Here is a 16,787-nt window from a genome sequence, read left to right as displayed (position 1 = left end):
CTGGGGCAGTGACACCGGCTGTGTGTATCCTTCCACAAGGGTAGTTCTAGAACAGAGCCAGTGACCAGACATGCGAGGGGAGGCAAAGGTTTGATGGAATTCACCTGCAGAGCTCATGTCTAAACTATTTTTTTAAAGTCCAGAACAAGATACATAAACAATGAAAGGGGTACCTATCTGTACTTGTATGTACATGTATGTACATGTATGCTCATGTGTGTGTGTTCTTATATGTGTGGTCATATGTATATGTGGTTGTATTTGGATATGTATGTCCACGGGCACCTATTGCATTTGTGTGGACACGTGTGTGACCAAATTTGTGGGTGGTTGTATGTGTATACCTTTCTTTATCTGCACTTATGTTTTTCCCTCTGTACATGTGTATGCCTGTGCTTCTGTATGTGTGAGTCCATGGGTAGTCATCTTTGTTTATCTCTCTGTGTGCATATGTGTCGATTATGCTAGTTAGTTGGTTTTGCTAGAAGAAAGCCACATTGTGGAGAAACCAAACAGCTTGTTCCAGAAGGTGCCTGAAGTTTCCTGTTGGTGAGGCACAAAGTGGCAGGGCCGGAGGACAGACTGTGTGGTACGGAAAGAGCACAGGCTTGGAAGGAAGGGAGATCTTGGTTAAAGTCTGGTTCTATCGTCCACCAGGAGTGCAACTGTGCTGCTGGTTCTGTGTCAGCTTGACACAAGCTGGAGTCATCACAGAGAAAGGCGCCTCAGCTGAGGAAATGCCTCTATGAGACCCAGCTGTAAGGCATTTTCTCAACTAGTGATCAAGGGGGGAGGGCCCAGCCCATTGTGGGTGGTGCCATCCCTGGGCTGGTAGACCTGGGTTCTATAAGAAAGTAGGCTAAGCAAGCCAGGGGAAGCAAGCCAGTAAGTGACATCCCTCCATGGCCTCTGCATCCGCTCCTGCTTCCTGACCTGCTTGAGTTCTAGTCCTGACTTCCTGTGGTGATGAACAGCAACGTGGAAGAGTAATCTGAACAAACCCTTTCCTCCCCAACTTGCTTCTTGGTTATGATGTTTTGTGCAGGAATAGAAACCCTGAGTAAGACAGTGACCTTAGAAATCTGCCGTGTCCCCACACAGTTCCTGGTCCTCACTAGTAAAGTGTGCCTTGGGAGGGTCAGCATGCCCCACAGAGTTGGATCATGGCGAGGTCCTGAAAGCTCCAGGGATGGGAACTGGTAAAGTCTGTACTTGAGAAAAGTGGCTTCTTATTGCTATTGTTGTTTTCGAATTCTTTCTATGGCTCCCTCCATGAGCACTGAGCGGCGACACCTTCATGTCATTGTGAAATGTCAGCCTTTCTAACCTCCACTTCTGTGTCACCATCAGGCAGGTGAACTGGGGACAGGCACAGTGACGCTGCTTCACTGAGAGAGCCACCAGGACAGCACATCCCCATGCTCTGTTCACCTCACCTGCCCTCAACAGGTGAGGTAGGGGTGCACTTTCCCTGGGAGGGAAGCGAAACTCACTTGTGTCTCACTGAGAGCCACACAACAGATGCTGAACCTCCTTCAAGAAGTATGAGTCAGTGCTGCAAACAGCAGAAGGAAGACTTCGAGAATGTTCTGCTATCAGAAGCGTTCCTGCTTTCTCTACGATGAAGTGAGGTATTCCTAAGGACAGTGCACAAACTGACCTAGCAAGTCTGGGAAATGATCTCCAGATCTGCCCACTCTATAGATGAAATTCCCACAGACTCGTGTATGCTTTCTCACACACACTGAATACTTGCATCCATATACATGTGTGTATATAAACACACAAATACACAGAGGATAGGGAAACATCACGTCTACAAGAGGACAATCTGACACAAAGTGAAAGTTGCCTCTCTACTGCATGAATACACAGGTCATCCTTGGGGTCCTCTGCTGAACAGTTTCCAGACAACATTGCCTGTGGGATACACAAAATATGTAATGAAGAGCCCAATGAGAGTTTATCATTGGCCAAGAAATTCTCTCTGAAATGTTTCAAACACCCTTCTTTGTGGTAGAGGGCAGAACCATCCAGTAACAGCCACACACATCACTGCAAGCTCCAGATTATGGATTGCACTTCGCAGATAGGCAGGGAGCTGGGAAATCTCAGTTACATGCTGATGGCGAACACAGCTTTCCAGAGGAGGGTGGCAAAATGTTCCCTGTCACCATACCAGTGGCCATTCAGGTACAAATATGATCACACATGTGCCATGCAATGGCAGCCTTAGTCACATGGCTGGTGACTGGGATTTACTCCACTCCAAGGCCCCTGGTCTAAGAATCAAAGCATCAGGGAGACTGGTCCCAGCCTCTTCTCCAATGGACTTCTCCCCATGGAAATGCTGATGCCTCCTTGGCCTTCTGGAGGAGACAGAAGGTTATTAAGGGTTTTGCTCTAAAATGGGGAATGAGGGAGAGAGCTTAACTAGGAGTCCTACCTTGGTTAGTGGCTAACTCCTTCACGTTGATGGGGTATGCCAAGAAAATAACTTTAAGAACTTTATATTTTTCTTTGGGAGGAGAGGTAAGCAAGTGGATGTGTGCATGTAGGTACACATACACACATACATGCACATATAGATGTGCAGGTGCTTGTCTGTGTGTAGAGGCCAGAGGTCAGCTTGTCTTTCTCAAGTCACTATTGGATTGATACCTTTGAAACAGTCTTTCACTGAATCCGGAACTCAGTGGGGTCCTCTTGTTTCTGCCTCCCCAGTGCTGGGGTTACAGGTGAGGGCCTGGCTCACCCTGCTTTTTTGATGTGTGTGCTCAGGAGTTCACACTTGCATGGCAGGTCCTTGATTGGCCAAGTCATCTCCCCAGCTCTGGGCCTTCATCATTTCCAACTTCTTCTTGAAGGTGTTGGGACAGACTAAATCGTCCCAGGGCTTTATTTTCTCCTCATGTCTGTTTAGTTGAGTTAAACAAAAGTAACCCAGTTGGTAATTTGGTGTCTTTTGAGGAATCTTAAAAATACATCCCAGATTGCAGGGTGGAGTCCTTAAAAAGAAATCCCGCTAGTTGGCGATTTTTGGATCAATGATTGAAAGCTGTAAAAAACCAAAATAGACTCATTGTGCAATCTGGAGACATGTGGTGGCCACTGGCTAATTACCATCTGCATAAATGAAGTTGCTCTACAAGTGGTGGTACGTTAGGTAATTCTGGTCTGGGACTGACAGGTCACAGGTCTCAGTCTCTCACCCAACAAGATTATAGCAGCTGTAACCCCATATGCTGGAGAGATGTCTGAGCTCTAGACAAAGCAGGGGAGAACACAGTTGATGAGAGTCCCAGGTCAAGAATCTATAGCCAACGTGGATTGCTTGATATCTTTTTTATTTAAACCCCACTCTGAGCGATAACAATCCCATAGTCATCTGCGGGTTGAAGAACAAAATGGCCCTGTGGTTATCTCCCTGTCCCCACCATTATAAACCACCAGCTTACATTTATGCTGCCTTTTCTCCCGTAAACTCACAAGGTAGCATCTGCTTCAGAGACAGATGTTTGCCCTGAACGTTCGCTCCTTCTCTCTTTCACTCATCGGTGCTTTTCTGGTTAACATCTAACTATCCTACTCATTAGTTCTTAATAATATTTTTTGCATCCAGGCCATGCCAAAGATGCACTCGGCAGAGCTCTGCCATTATTTTTGCTTCTGGTGCTGTTGAATTAGCGCTGCTGAATAAAGGAAAAGTAAAAATAAGCCCCTCAAAAGAAGGCCGCTGCGTGTCAGAGCTCTGTCTTTGCAAACTGAAACAAGCTGAAATCAATTAAAAGTGTGTGTCGAGAGAATGCTTCTCAGCTGCCTAATTGTGCCACCTCTGCTTCGGGGCCAAAGTTTGACTCTCTGCCAAATTGCCATCAGAAACGGGAGGCCATCAGCCACTGCTGCACTGCAACTGTGGAAACCTGACTGAGGAAGAAAGCCCGGTGCATTCTGGGACCTGCTGTACAAAGACTCCATCTCCCAGAAGCACTCCTCACTCAACCTCACCAACAAGCTCAAGGGTCCTCGGTGATAAAGGCATTGTGACAGTGGCACCTGTGAGTCTTCAGTCTGACACTTTAACAGATTACCTACATGAAACATTTGCCCTAGGCTCGCCGTTTACCCACCAACAACATCTCACACTAAGAATTAACTCAAGAAATGAAGAATCAACTTTCCAGTGCTACACAGGATGGCTAGCTATTTTATGTCCACTCATCATTGGTAACTTCAGTACAGTTTCATGAGCCGCAGTGAATAGAAAAGATTGTTTTTATCTCCTCTGATTAGTTCTACAGTGCCATAGATTATGTGCCTGAAACACTCTCAAAAACTACTTCCTAAAGGTTTATTTTGTTTATGTATAGGTGTGACCATGTGAGGTTAGACACCTGTGGATGCCAGGAGAGGGCTTTAGACCCCTGGAGCTGGAGATTCAGGTGGTTGTGAGCCACCCAACTTGGGTGCTGGGGAGTGAACTCAGGTCCTTTGGAAGAGCAACAAATACTTTTTACCCCTGACTTGTCTCTTCAGCCCCTGAAACCAGCTTAGAAAATAACCCTAACTTTAATGTTTTAAGAGACCAATGTCTCTGTCAAAACAGTTAAAGAAACAAAGATATAAACAGAATTAAGTTAATTTATCTGATAAGAACATGGGCCAGAATAATGTTTAGGGATCAGGAGAAAGGATGCTAATAAATCACCATTGATGGTTTCCATGGATACAACAGAAATATAGTCACTATATTGTTTATCTTTGTGTGACCAACCCCTACAGGAAAAAGCTAATTATAAGGATCATGGTCATTAGCAAGTATAAAACTCACTTATGATGCTTAGGACATTGTCATATTTGAAAAAAAAATAAAACTTATGTCAAATCCAGAAAACCCCCGAGTGTGGAATTCTCTGTACCCTGCATTTCTCTGACCCCATGAACTCCCATGCAAGTCTGGAGCATGTTCATGTACTTTTTATAGCACGTTCTTCCTTTCTGCCTAAGCAGCTGCCTTTCAGCAAAGGTTACTTGGCAAACACTGCTTTATCAAGTATAAATCAGATACGCTACTATGAAATCTAAACCCACAAAGAATATGTCCCATAACACTCCATAAAATGAAACATAGAAACACTACATTATTGCTGCCAAAAGCAATAGAAAAAAATGTGAATGAAAATGGTTGCTGGGCGTGTCTTCTATGAGATTTCATCTTAATAACCTCTTCTGTTATTAGACTCTACAGTTGGATGGGCTTACATATTCCAAATTGAAATAAGAGGATCACTTGTAAAAAAATTAAAATGTTATGAACTGCCCCGGGTGTTGTTGGCACCTTGAAAAAAAAAAAATGGTGAGGACTAACCACAGTCAGAAGATCTCCAGTGGACAGATCCCATCCGAGGCTTAGAAGCAGTGTGCCAAGAGAAACCACGAGGAGAAAAGAGGCTTTTGTGGGCTCCTCTTTAAATGGACCCTGGGGAATCTAGGGTAGTGCATGGGTAAATCACACAACAGATACAGACCAAGTCGAACATCCTCTCCCCCAGCCTTCCTATTTCACGTCCTGAACTCTGTCACACTCTACTCTCCCTGCCTGTGTCTGCCCTCAGCCACCTCTATCATGCCCCCAGAATTCTCCTTTGCTCCTGAGTTATGCTAGTCAGACTGACCAAGTCTGTCACACAAGTCCCTCATGTTTCATATGACTAAGGTCACAACACTCAGTTACCCCCAAAGAGTAAAGAGAACAAACAGAAAAACAGTACTCTCTTCCATCTTTGCTGCTTTTCATAAAACTCAAGGAGACACAGTACCTTTCCTGTGACAGTGTTCCCTTCCACATAACCGGTCAGGGACACAGACACCCTCTTGGATTTCCAAGGGCAGCAGCCAGAAAAGTGATAAGTAGCCACGTCAAGGCCCCAGAATGTTATTTTCTAGGCCTAAAGAGGCAGGTGACAGAACTGTGGGGAGCTGGTGACCTTCCTGAGATGTTACCAAGAAGGACAGGCAGACTCTGAAGCAATTTAGTAATTGTGATAGCAATGTGTTTACCAAAAAGAAGCTTGACAAACAATTTATTAAAACAATTTAAACACCTTTTAAAAGCCTCATATCATAGAAAGAAAGAGCCTTCAGTAATATGTCCTAATAAGCTTAAAGACTTATTTTTATGTATGCATGTTTGCCACATGCATGTGGGTTCCCACAGAGGCCAAAAGAGGGCATCAGATGTTCTGGAGTTGGACTTATGAAGGGTTGTTAGCCACACAAGGTAGGTGCAAGTTACTAAACTCTGGTTGTCTGGAAGAGCAGCAAATGCTCTTAAGCACTGAGCCATCTCTTCAGCTCCTGCACTAATTAATTTAAGTGAGACTATTTATAAGACCGGTGATACAAAGACTGCATTTTAAAAGAGATTACATTAAATATGACTAATGACCACCTATAGAAAGTTACTTTGTAAACATCAACCCAGACTGAGGGATTGGCTGGGTGACAAACTCAAGTCCCAATTTCACAAAGGAGGGCAAAAAATGGAACAAATGCTATGCAAGTTTACAATGTACAACTCACCAACTAGATTTTTAAACACTTTTCTTTTAAATGGCAAACTCCTTTCTTAAAGCAAATCTTATACAGGATCCTTAAGGCAAACCAGATAACACAGAAACACGTCTGAGGCAGAGAAGCAAGGCTGAGCCTCTCCCCACTTTGCCTCTGGATGAAGCTCATAGGTGTGAACAAGTTCCCAAGATCCTCCGGGATACACAGTAGTCTCCAAAGATCAGGAAAACCAGCAGTCTGGCCCGTCATCTTTCCCATTGAACACTTGGGCCCCAGAATCATAAAATACACCCTCAAAGACCAGGATCACCGTTTTTGCTCGTGTGTGTGTGTGTGTGTGTGTGTGTGTGTGTGTGTGTGTGTGTGTGTGTAGAGCTTGATGTAAGGTGTTTTTCCCCAATTGTCTATTTTTTAACCTGAATTACCCACTGAACTTAAACCTCATCAATTCAGCAGGACTGACTGGCCAATGATCTTCAGGGACATGCCTGCCTCTGCATTCCCATGGTTGGGATCAGAGGCAGAGGCCACAGCACAGGCTTTTAGTGGCTGAGAATTCTGAACTTAGGCCCCCATGCTTGTGCAGAAGGTACTTTACTGACTTAAGTCATTTCCCCGCCCCCCTGTGCTGTGTCTCCTATAACTACTGAGCAGTATGGAATGAATGACAGTGCCTTAGGGACTGTCCACATTTGTCCACAGTCAGAGGAGGAGGACCAGAAAGAGCTTGGCTCTTCCTGAGAATGATGAAACTGAGGTTTTTCACATCAGGCAAATGAGGTCCTGTGGGGTTAGCAGCCCTTCGGGGCTCATTCTCCTATGGGACAGGCTACAGCAGAGCAATGAGGGATGGCTCTCAGATGGCACTTTGTGACTTTGAGGAACAGCAATGTACACCAGTGTCCCTTATGGAGATCTACAGAACTCGACATTGGGTACATTCCATATAGGGTACTTTAGTGTTAAGTACACAGTGGTTCGGAGTAAATGCAAGGACATTTTGTTCTTTACCAGAGACTGACAGGCTCATTGAATGGCAACAACTCACAGTCTACAAGAAAATGCTGAGTCTCACTTCCAGGCATAGTGAAATTTTGGCAAAGAGAGCCAAACAGTTCTGGCAGCTATTTTAGACCTGTATATTTTAATACTGTGCATTTATATTTTTTCTTAACAAAATAGATACATGTTCTGTCCCAACAATGTCCTTATGAGAAAGGCTATGACCCCCATCGTTCAGAGATAGGGAAACTCAACCTTGGGGTCAGAGAGAAGGCCCAACCAAAGAGCTTCGATAGTCATAAAAACAAAACACAGCCCGTGCTATTTAGGGTAAATGGTTGAGAGTCATTACAGTCAGGTCTGGCCAAACACCTGGATAAATGTGCACTGGGGGCATATGACACACAGGCTTACCCGAGGAACTTAATCTGTGACTGACTTCAATTCCCAGAACTTACCTATGTCTTGGTCTGTGGTTTCCTCCCTAAGGGGACAGTTGTTCTTGCAAATCCCTCTTCACAAATTAAAACTTAAAGCCACCCATCTAAACAGTCTTCCCCATTTATCCCTGGTTTCCCTTTCTTATTTCCTTTGAGCTGTGAGGCTAACATTCTTGGGGGAAAGTCCTGTCTGTTTATGTACAGAGTCCACAAAAGTACCCAGCCCCGCAGAAGTAGTCCAGGACAGGGCTTGGGTGATGGCAAGAACAATGTTAGCCTTAGTACCTGGTTCCTAGAACTGTGTGTCTGTGCTAAGTAAGCCCTTGCCAACTCCCCAAAGAGAATGGCCGATGAGCGAGGCCTCTTTGAAATAGCTCCGAGCTATTTTCTAAACCAGCTCATTAGGACTTGGATTTGAATATGCAGCAGATTCCCACAGTCCCACTAAATGCAGTGGGAGATGAAGCTCCTGATGTACCCTAAGCACTTGCTCACAGCCCCCTCAAACAGAACCGAGACTGGTCGTCATGACCGGTGGCTACATTGCTTCCATCTTGCTTTGTCCCAACATCCCTCTATCCCAGCCATGCTACACAGGGTTGTTTCCTTTGTCCCAGAATGTCTGTCCCTGGATGCTCCCCTCAAACTCGAAAACCTATCCCTGTCTTGGCAGAGCTCTGCCCAATACTCTAGGAAACCATGATGCTTTGTAGGGTCTTCCGGGCCAGCCCTCAGCCAGTGTAGGTCATGGCTTGTGTCAAGCCAGGTCCTCCCCTCCCGGGCAGAAGGGCTGATACCTAATTGATCTTTGGGTCACCAAGAAAGTGAAGGGCTAGGCATACTGTGGTCAAAAGCTCATGTGTCAAAGGAGAGAGTGATCTATTATGCTGATCCTGGAAAGCAGATGGGAAGAATGGTAGGTGGTCAGGCGGGAGCACAGCCTATTCTTGCAAAGTAGCTAGAAGCTAGAAGCTGGAAGCTGGAACTGATCACAACAGCTCTCTGTAGAGGAAGGAGCAATCAGCAAGCTGATGCCGCAAACAACTATTCACTCACTAGAAGAATGAAGATTTGCTCAGACGTGTGAGTCACCGGGTGAGAAGTATTCCCAAGAACAACAAAGGGGTAGGGGACTGGTAACAACCAGAGCTTTTGTTTGTTTGGTTGGTTGGTTGGTAACTATTATCTCTAAGTAGAAGGTAACACTGGGAATATAATTTTTAATTTCAAGTTTTTGTTTTATTCATTTTGTGAAGCGCTCACATTTTTTAAAATTTAGAATGGATTAATATATCCCCCCCCTTCTGCTGAAATGTGACCCTAAGTATTGCCAGGTTGCTTAACCACCCCAAGTTAGGATCCACCAAGTTAACTTAGTGCTCTAGAGTGGACCCAGATAGTTCCCTGAGAAGCAAGGACAAACACTGAAGCATTCTGAGAATGCACAAGACACACCTCCCTTGTGCTCTCAGACTGGCTTCTTTGATCCAGCACTCTCTGTTGTAATACTTTTTATTTAATAAATCCTGGCAGCGGGTTCGCTACTGCCTCAGTGGTTTGGGTTCTTGGATGAAAGACACACACAGCCTTTATATGTTGATATGCCTCAAACAGCTCAATAGCTGGGCCAAGAACTAGAACTCAGCTCTTCAACCTCCCAGACTAGACCCAGACAAGGACAGCTTTCCCCCCTTGACACCAAACAGGACCATGAGGTGTGATCTGAGCAAAGCCATTCCCTTCAAAGGAGACACACTAGGCATATTTGGACAAACACTATTTGTTTTGCTTGGAGCAAGCTTAAGTGCTCTTGGTCACAATTATTGGAATGCCTGAACCTTTCAAATACTAAATACTATTTGAGAGCAGTTTTTTTTTTTTTTAAACCATGAATTAAGATCTAAGTCTTTGGTTTAAGATGCGATTGTGTGTTCATCTGAGCACTTCCAAAGGTCCGGGCCTTAATTTCCTTGCAGGCAACTTATGCTTTGCTGAAAATTTTCATTTGAAAATTAGGTTCATTTATGGCAGAAATGAAAAGTCAGCTGTGTTCAGACAGACCCAGAAATGGGGCCATCCCTTACCTAGAAGGAGCAATTAACTGAAATATTTGCGGGGAGATTTTATCACTTGTGTATTGTCAATATTACAGAGTATCAGAGAATCCTTGTGACAACCACAAGAGCACAACCGTTAAAGTGCATCCTGCTGAACTCCTCACTGCAGAGGTAATGTCGTGGGCGGGGCATGAGAGGGACAGGTGCCCTGCAGGCCACCATGCCAGGCTAATGGTGATGGGTTTCCTCTGGTGTTTCTTCTGCTGCAAGGAGAGTGGCCCCAAGCCCTGACAGCCAGCATGTATCGTGCTGGCAGCCATTTCTGGTTTCCAGGACAAACGTGTCTTTCCCTGAGACATGGGCCACAAAGAGGTAACCAATAGGCCTAAGTTCCTGTGCTGTAGACTGTGACAAAGGGCGTGGGTACATCCAGAGCTGAGTGGCATTTTCCCTGCTGCTGCTCCTGAGGCTCCATGGTATTAAACCAAACCATCATTGCCTGGGCTGTGAGGAGCAGCCAACCCCATCGGAGAATGGAGAGGCCTCAGGTTCACCTTGACAAGGTGCCCCGCCGAAGGAGCACCGGTAGGAACAGTTCATTATTGACCCACGTCTCTGAACCACCACACAGCAAAGCAAGCATCCTCTCGGGATGGAGAAGAATCAACACCCTGCCCTCCAGCTGTTGGAGAACTTGCCATCTAAGGGCACCAGATACACTCTCCACACGGAGCCAGGCCTGCTAATTCCCGACTGGCCAACTGGTGACAGGGCACCCTAGGCGGTGTGCTGGCAGTGTGGTAATTCACCAGACTGAAAGTTCCACCCAGGTATGGCTCTTTCTGGGGTCCCCAGATACCTGGAAGGCATCTATCACATAACAGATACTCATTAAAAATTTGCTGGATGCTTTAAAAAAAAAAAAAAGAAATGAACCTGAAATGACAGGCATCCTGTTTGCAATACCATCCCCACAAGATTCTGTTCATGGCTCCTAGTCACAATTTCCCAGGTAGGGTTTGAGAGTTTTTCTTTTCTTTTCTTTTCTTTTCTTTTCTTTTCTTTTCTCTTCTCTTCTCTTCTCTTCTTTTCTTTTTTTTATCATCGACCTATAGATGTAGTTGTCCCTGGAGATGTTTTCCAAGTTCTCACCTAAAGGGCAATCTATATTTGTTCCCCACCGAAGAGCCTGGTGAGACACTAAAGGGGACAACAGCTTTCTTGAACTGTTTAGTATTATAATCACCACGTTTATTTAATTCTCTAAACAGATTAGGGACGGCACCGGAAGTACAGAGAGGAAGGTTCATGGTAAGCCAAACAGTGCTGATCAGATCTATTTATAAAACATTATCAACTGCTTACTTCACAAGTAACATGCAGGGACCATAACTTGACTTGGTGGGTAAGAAAGCATTCTTCACAAGGAGAACATGAGTTCAAATCCCCACACCAGCGTAAAAAGCCAGGCATGAATCTTGTAACTCCTGGGCTTTGGGCTGGGGCAGAGATGGAAGGGTAGCTGGGACTCCAGACTCAGGGAGAGACTCTGTCTCTCAAAGGCAAAGTGTGACAGAGCAGACAGCCAACATTTTCCTCTGGTCTCAGAATGCACACACAGGCACATGTATCCACACACATGCACTTGTGCAAATGACATAATACAGACAGACAGAAAGACACACACTAGCACAACCACACAACAACAACAACAACAACAAAAACTTTCTTCCACACCATGTACCATGTTCAGCTTTGACTGTTTTTAAGTTTGAGAAAATTGAATCCATTTTTGGCGGTAACTCCCCCAGGAAACGCTCCTTTTAAACCTGCATTTTGAGAAATGAAGTTAATGGACCAGAATGAGCTTATTGTGAATTAATCATCAACTTGGAAGATGAAGGTGAGGCCCTCCTACCCTGAGGTGAGTGAAACTTGATTGCTGGACACTATCAATGTAGCCAGAAGTCGTCTTCCCAGGATTGAGGAAGTTCTTAAAATAGTCCACTTGGCTTCCCACCATTATTTGTCACCATACATAATTTAAAAAGAAGGGGACACCTCAGATACTAACTCAATAAAAGTGCCTACAGAATTATAGGAACAGAATTCAAAAGAAACGCAGAGAGAATCTACTGTGCTCTCAGCCCGTCAACACCTGCTTTGAAGTAGACCAGCTTCATTCTACCGGTTTGCCACAGCGTTTGTTCACTGCTGCTTGTTTGTCTAGGATTTTTTTTGGTGGGGGGGTTCGGTTTGTTATTTGTTTGTTTGTTTGTTTGTTTGTTTGTTTACTTACTTACTTTTTTGTTTGTTTCGAAGACAGCGTCTCGTGCGCAGCCCAGGCTGACCTTGAACTTGATGCCATCCTGCATTTATCCCCTCCAGGGGTGGAATCCCAGGGAGGCAGCATTAAGCCTGGTTTATGTCATACAGGAGATCAAGCACAGAGCTTCGTGCGTGGCAGGCAAGCCCTCTACCAGTGTAGCTACGTCCCCAGTCCTAACAGAGTACTTTGGAAAAGCTTTGTGAAAGATTTCCCTTCTCTACCCCACCAGGCCACCCAGTGCTCTCTGCAGCCAAGAGGGGCCTCTGAACAAGTCTCTGCTGCCTAAATGAGAAAATGGCACACTCCTGTACTCAGAAGGCTGAGGCAGGGGTACTGTTGTGAGTCAGAGATCACGGAGACCTCATAGCGAGCCTGAAGGCAGCCTGGACCCCAAATTGTGATCCTGAAGATGCAGGCAGGTATGGGAGAGAGAGAGAGGTTTCTTATGGGTGGAGCTGCTTGTGAGTTGACCATGCTCCTGTGACTAACCCCTCACCCATGCTCTGTAAATAACTCTAAACTGGCCAGTTCAACAAGCTAGACTTGACTGGAATCTTTTATTCAGTCTGTAGTTGGGGCTCCATCTGGAGTGGATAGGTGTTCAGTTGTCACGTTCACGGAGACGTTCACGGCATCTACAGACTCCCTTCCCAATCCCATTCACACACATCCACCAGGGCTAGACCAGCCACTGCTGCATAGGTGGACTGTGCCCCACCTTCTTCTCCCAGAGCCCAGAAGCACCTCTCCTTCAGAACATCACGATAAAAGCCTGCTTAGCGGTGTGCATTCTGGTGTTGGTGGCCTGATTTTAGAAGCCACAGCCAAAGACACGGAGCCTCCCGGGTTTTATTTCCAGCTCCCTCTGTTCTGATGCCTAGACCCCCCCAGCACTTCGGAGAATGTCCTCTGATATCCAATTTCCCCTCTCCATGTCCCCCGCTACTGAAATCACAGCTCTGTTTCTGGATCCTGATTCCTCTTTGCTGTGCCCACAGCTTCCTGCTTGTGCTGGAGTTAAATCAGCACTCAGCCTGTGCTTCTCCAGATGAACCCACACATCGGACGCAATCCTCCAGACCTTTGCTTGCTCGGCCCTGCTTTGCTCTAGAGAACAGTGTTTTATAAAATTAGATTCCTTTCTGAAAATGAACGACTCTCTTCCCTCCCCTTCTCTCTCCTGGGTGTGTTTATTGTACTTGTATGTGAGTGTGCAGTTACATGCCATGCCATGTGGGCACATACATGGGTAAAGACCACAAGGGGACTGACTGCTCAGTGTCTTCCTCTATTTCTTCCATCTTCAGTCAGGGGCTCTCAATGACCCTCAGAATAACACCTTCAGAAAGGCTGGGTAGCCAGTGAGCTACCAGGACCCGTGACCCACAGGGATCCGTCCGTCTCACCCTGTAAAGCTAGGGTTATAGGCACGAGTAGGTACTCAGCTTTAAGGTACTTGGGGAGTGCTGGGGATTTAATTTCAGGTCCCCATGTTTAGAGAGCAGTCACCCTAATTCCGTAAGCCACCTTCCCAGTTTCAGCTGCAAGCTTTTCTTTTCTACAGCTGCAAGTATCTCAAATCAAAACCATAAGATTTCCAAGGCCCCGGAAAAAGACCCTGTTCATGTATTTAAAGGTCATTGTGTGTGTGTGTGTGTGTGTGTGTGTGTGTCTGTGTGTGTGTGACATGAACATTTCTTCATTTTGAATGCTCAGTGTGTCAAAGCTAGATTAAAAGTACTGAGGGCTTCCTGTGTGCTTGGAGGCAGATATTTATAAAAGTTCACTTTATGTAATTACCAAAATCCTTCTTTGAAAGGTGATAGGTGAATAACTCTACCACATGGGCTCTGAATAGGGGTCAAGTCCACTTCGAACAGTCTTAGTGTTGCAGGCTGTCTTGGCTTAAACTGTGGAATTTTCCAGTGGAAGGCAAGAAGCAAGCTCAGCAGGCTGCATGGGGGAGGAGGTGTGTGTGTGACACAGATGTGTGACCAGGACTCTGTGAATAACTCTTCCATGGGAGTTAAAGAGTTAAACAGATAGGCATGGGGATCCAGAACTCTTGGTTCCTCCCTTTCCCACTCCTCCCAGTCCAGATAAATTGAAGGCAGAGGATGGAATGACTTCCACTTTCCAGTGGTAAACCTCAAACTGAGGCTTTCTCCAGGGTGACCCCCTCATCCGACTCCACTCCATCCCAACCAAACACTACATCACCATAACACCAACCATAGTTTCCCAATGTTGACCATGTGGATATGAGAGAGGGTAGGAAACTATGGGGTGCTTGGTGGTGGGGCCCCGAAAGTAGTGTGCACAGCTTCTAGGCTCCATCATAGTTCCCAGGGTCCCAGCAGTGTTCTGGCAGCCATCAAAGCGTTCACTACAGGGCAGCACTAGGCTTATTTGCATACAAGAGGAAGCTCTTCCCCAGTGCTCCATCCACAAAACAGTATGTGAGCCATAGCTTGGACTCCAAAGCCCTCTGTAGGGTTTTGGCCTTAAGGGTTATAGCCACCAAGAGGAAAAATTAAAAATGCAAGAGGCCCCAGGGAAGCCGGTCTGTAAGGCAGCATAGCGCAGTGAGTGTAACTTAGAGGCAGAGCCCTATCCTCACAGTTAGCCTTCACCCTCAGTCTCCCCTGTCCTTGGCCATGACACTTAAATACTCTGAGTTTCTCTCTTAAAATGGAAAAAAGCATATCTACAAGGCCATTATAAAATTCAAGCACAGTAACTGAACACAACAGGGAAATATCCTTCTTTCTTTGATATTCATATTGTGCCAACCACAGAACGATCCACCAATGTTTATAATTTCCCGGGGACAGATGTGCACCCTGTCCATTCTCAGATGAAAGATGCATCTGGAGAGGTGGGAACCCCACCCCCAGCCCCTGTCTGTTCTATTCTCTCCTCCATGACTCGCCTGTCAGCTTCCTGGGCTTCTTCATTGAAACCCCAGCATTCTTCTCGAGGTTGGCTATGCACAAAGTGTCCTTCTGTCCTCCAGCCACTCCAAGCACCATCACACTATGCAGACAGGTCATTCTTACTACAATCAGCCCCTCTGCCTGTAAGCTCTCCCGGTTTGGAGAGGGCACAGATGCAGACATCTGTCTTAAGCTCTTGACCTTTCTGGGTCCCAAGCTTGAACCTGCAACAGGAAGACGGTGGCCCTGGATTCTTCCTTTCATCATGAAGTAGAGGAAAGAGCTGGGGTTGGGCCCTTACAGCTTCCAAATTTCTCTTCATGTCCCTCCTCATTATTAATTGCCATCTAAGAACTATCCCATCAGCCTCTTGGATAAAGACCATCATCTTCCAAAGATCTGTAAGATCTTCATACTTAACTCTTCCTTCCTTCTCCTCAGTGATCTTTCCCCACTCCACTTCATCCTTCTTAGGCCCACTGGAGGCTGCCCATCCTGGAATCTTCCAACAGATCCAGTTCTTCCAACCACAGGCCCTTTGCATATACCATTCTTCCCACGAGGCCCATCTTTGCACCTAATTTTGCTTTATTCATTTCTTTGGGTCTTGACTCAAAAGTTATTTCTTTAAACTAGAGGAGGATCTTGCCTTCTTGGCCAGAATAAAAGATTCAATTGAGCAGAAATAATGTGTAATTTCTGCTGAGGCACATAATATGTGCTCAATAAGTGTGCTTATTTGTTGATGTCATAATTTATATGTCAATGTTTCCCTTTGACACTGTGTAATATCTTAGGTCTTTCAGAACCCACTGTAGCCCAACCAACCCTCCAACCATAGGACTTTAAGCAAATTTCTTCTGGATCACTTCCTATTCTCACAAACACACTTTTATATGAATTGAAGTAGATTTTTCCTCTGATATGAGCATTTTAAACATAGAATAGACATGAAGGAGAGAAAAGACTGAAAGAAACCTTTATGGAATAAATATTTTTTTGTTGGATCCTTTCTCAGACCCCTTTAAATCTCACTAACTCCTAAAGAAGAGGCCAAGCCTTCTAGGAACCTGTCCATCCACCACTATGACCAATTGCCAATCACCACGCCCCCCACCACCAATCATCCAGTCACCATCCACCACCAATCACCCAATCACTACCCACCACCACCACCACCAATCATCCAATCACCACCCACCACCACCACCATCACCACCAACACCACCACCAATCATCCAGTTACCACCCACCACCACCACCACCACCATCACCACCAACACCACCACCAATCACCCAATCACCACCCACCACCACCACTATCACCACCAACACCACCACCAATCATCCAATCACCACCCACCACCACCACCACCAACACCACCACCAATCACCCAATCACCACCCACCATCACTACCCTCACCTGGCAGCTGTCTCTCTGGCGCTTGA

Source organism: Micromys minutus, assembly GCF_963924665.1.
Source record: "Micromys minutus genome assembly, chromosome: 21".
Taxonomy (NCBI): Eukaryota; Metazoa; Chordata; class Mammalia; order Rodentia; family Muridae; genus Micromys; species Micromys minutus.
The sequence above is the reverse complement of the archived record's forward strand: the minus strand, read 5'-3'. Positions refer to the sequence as shown.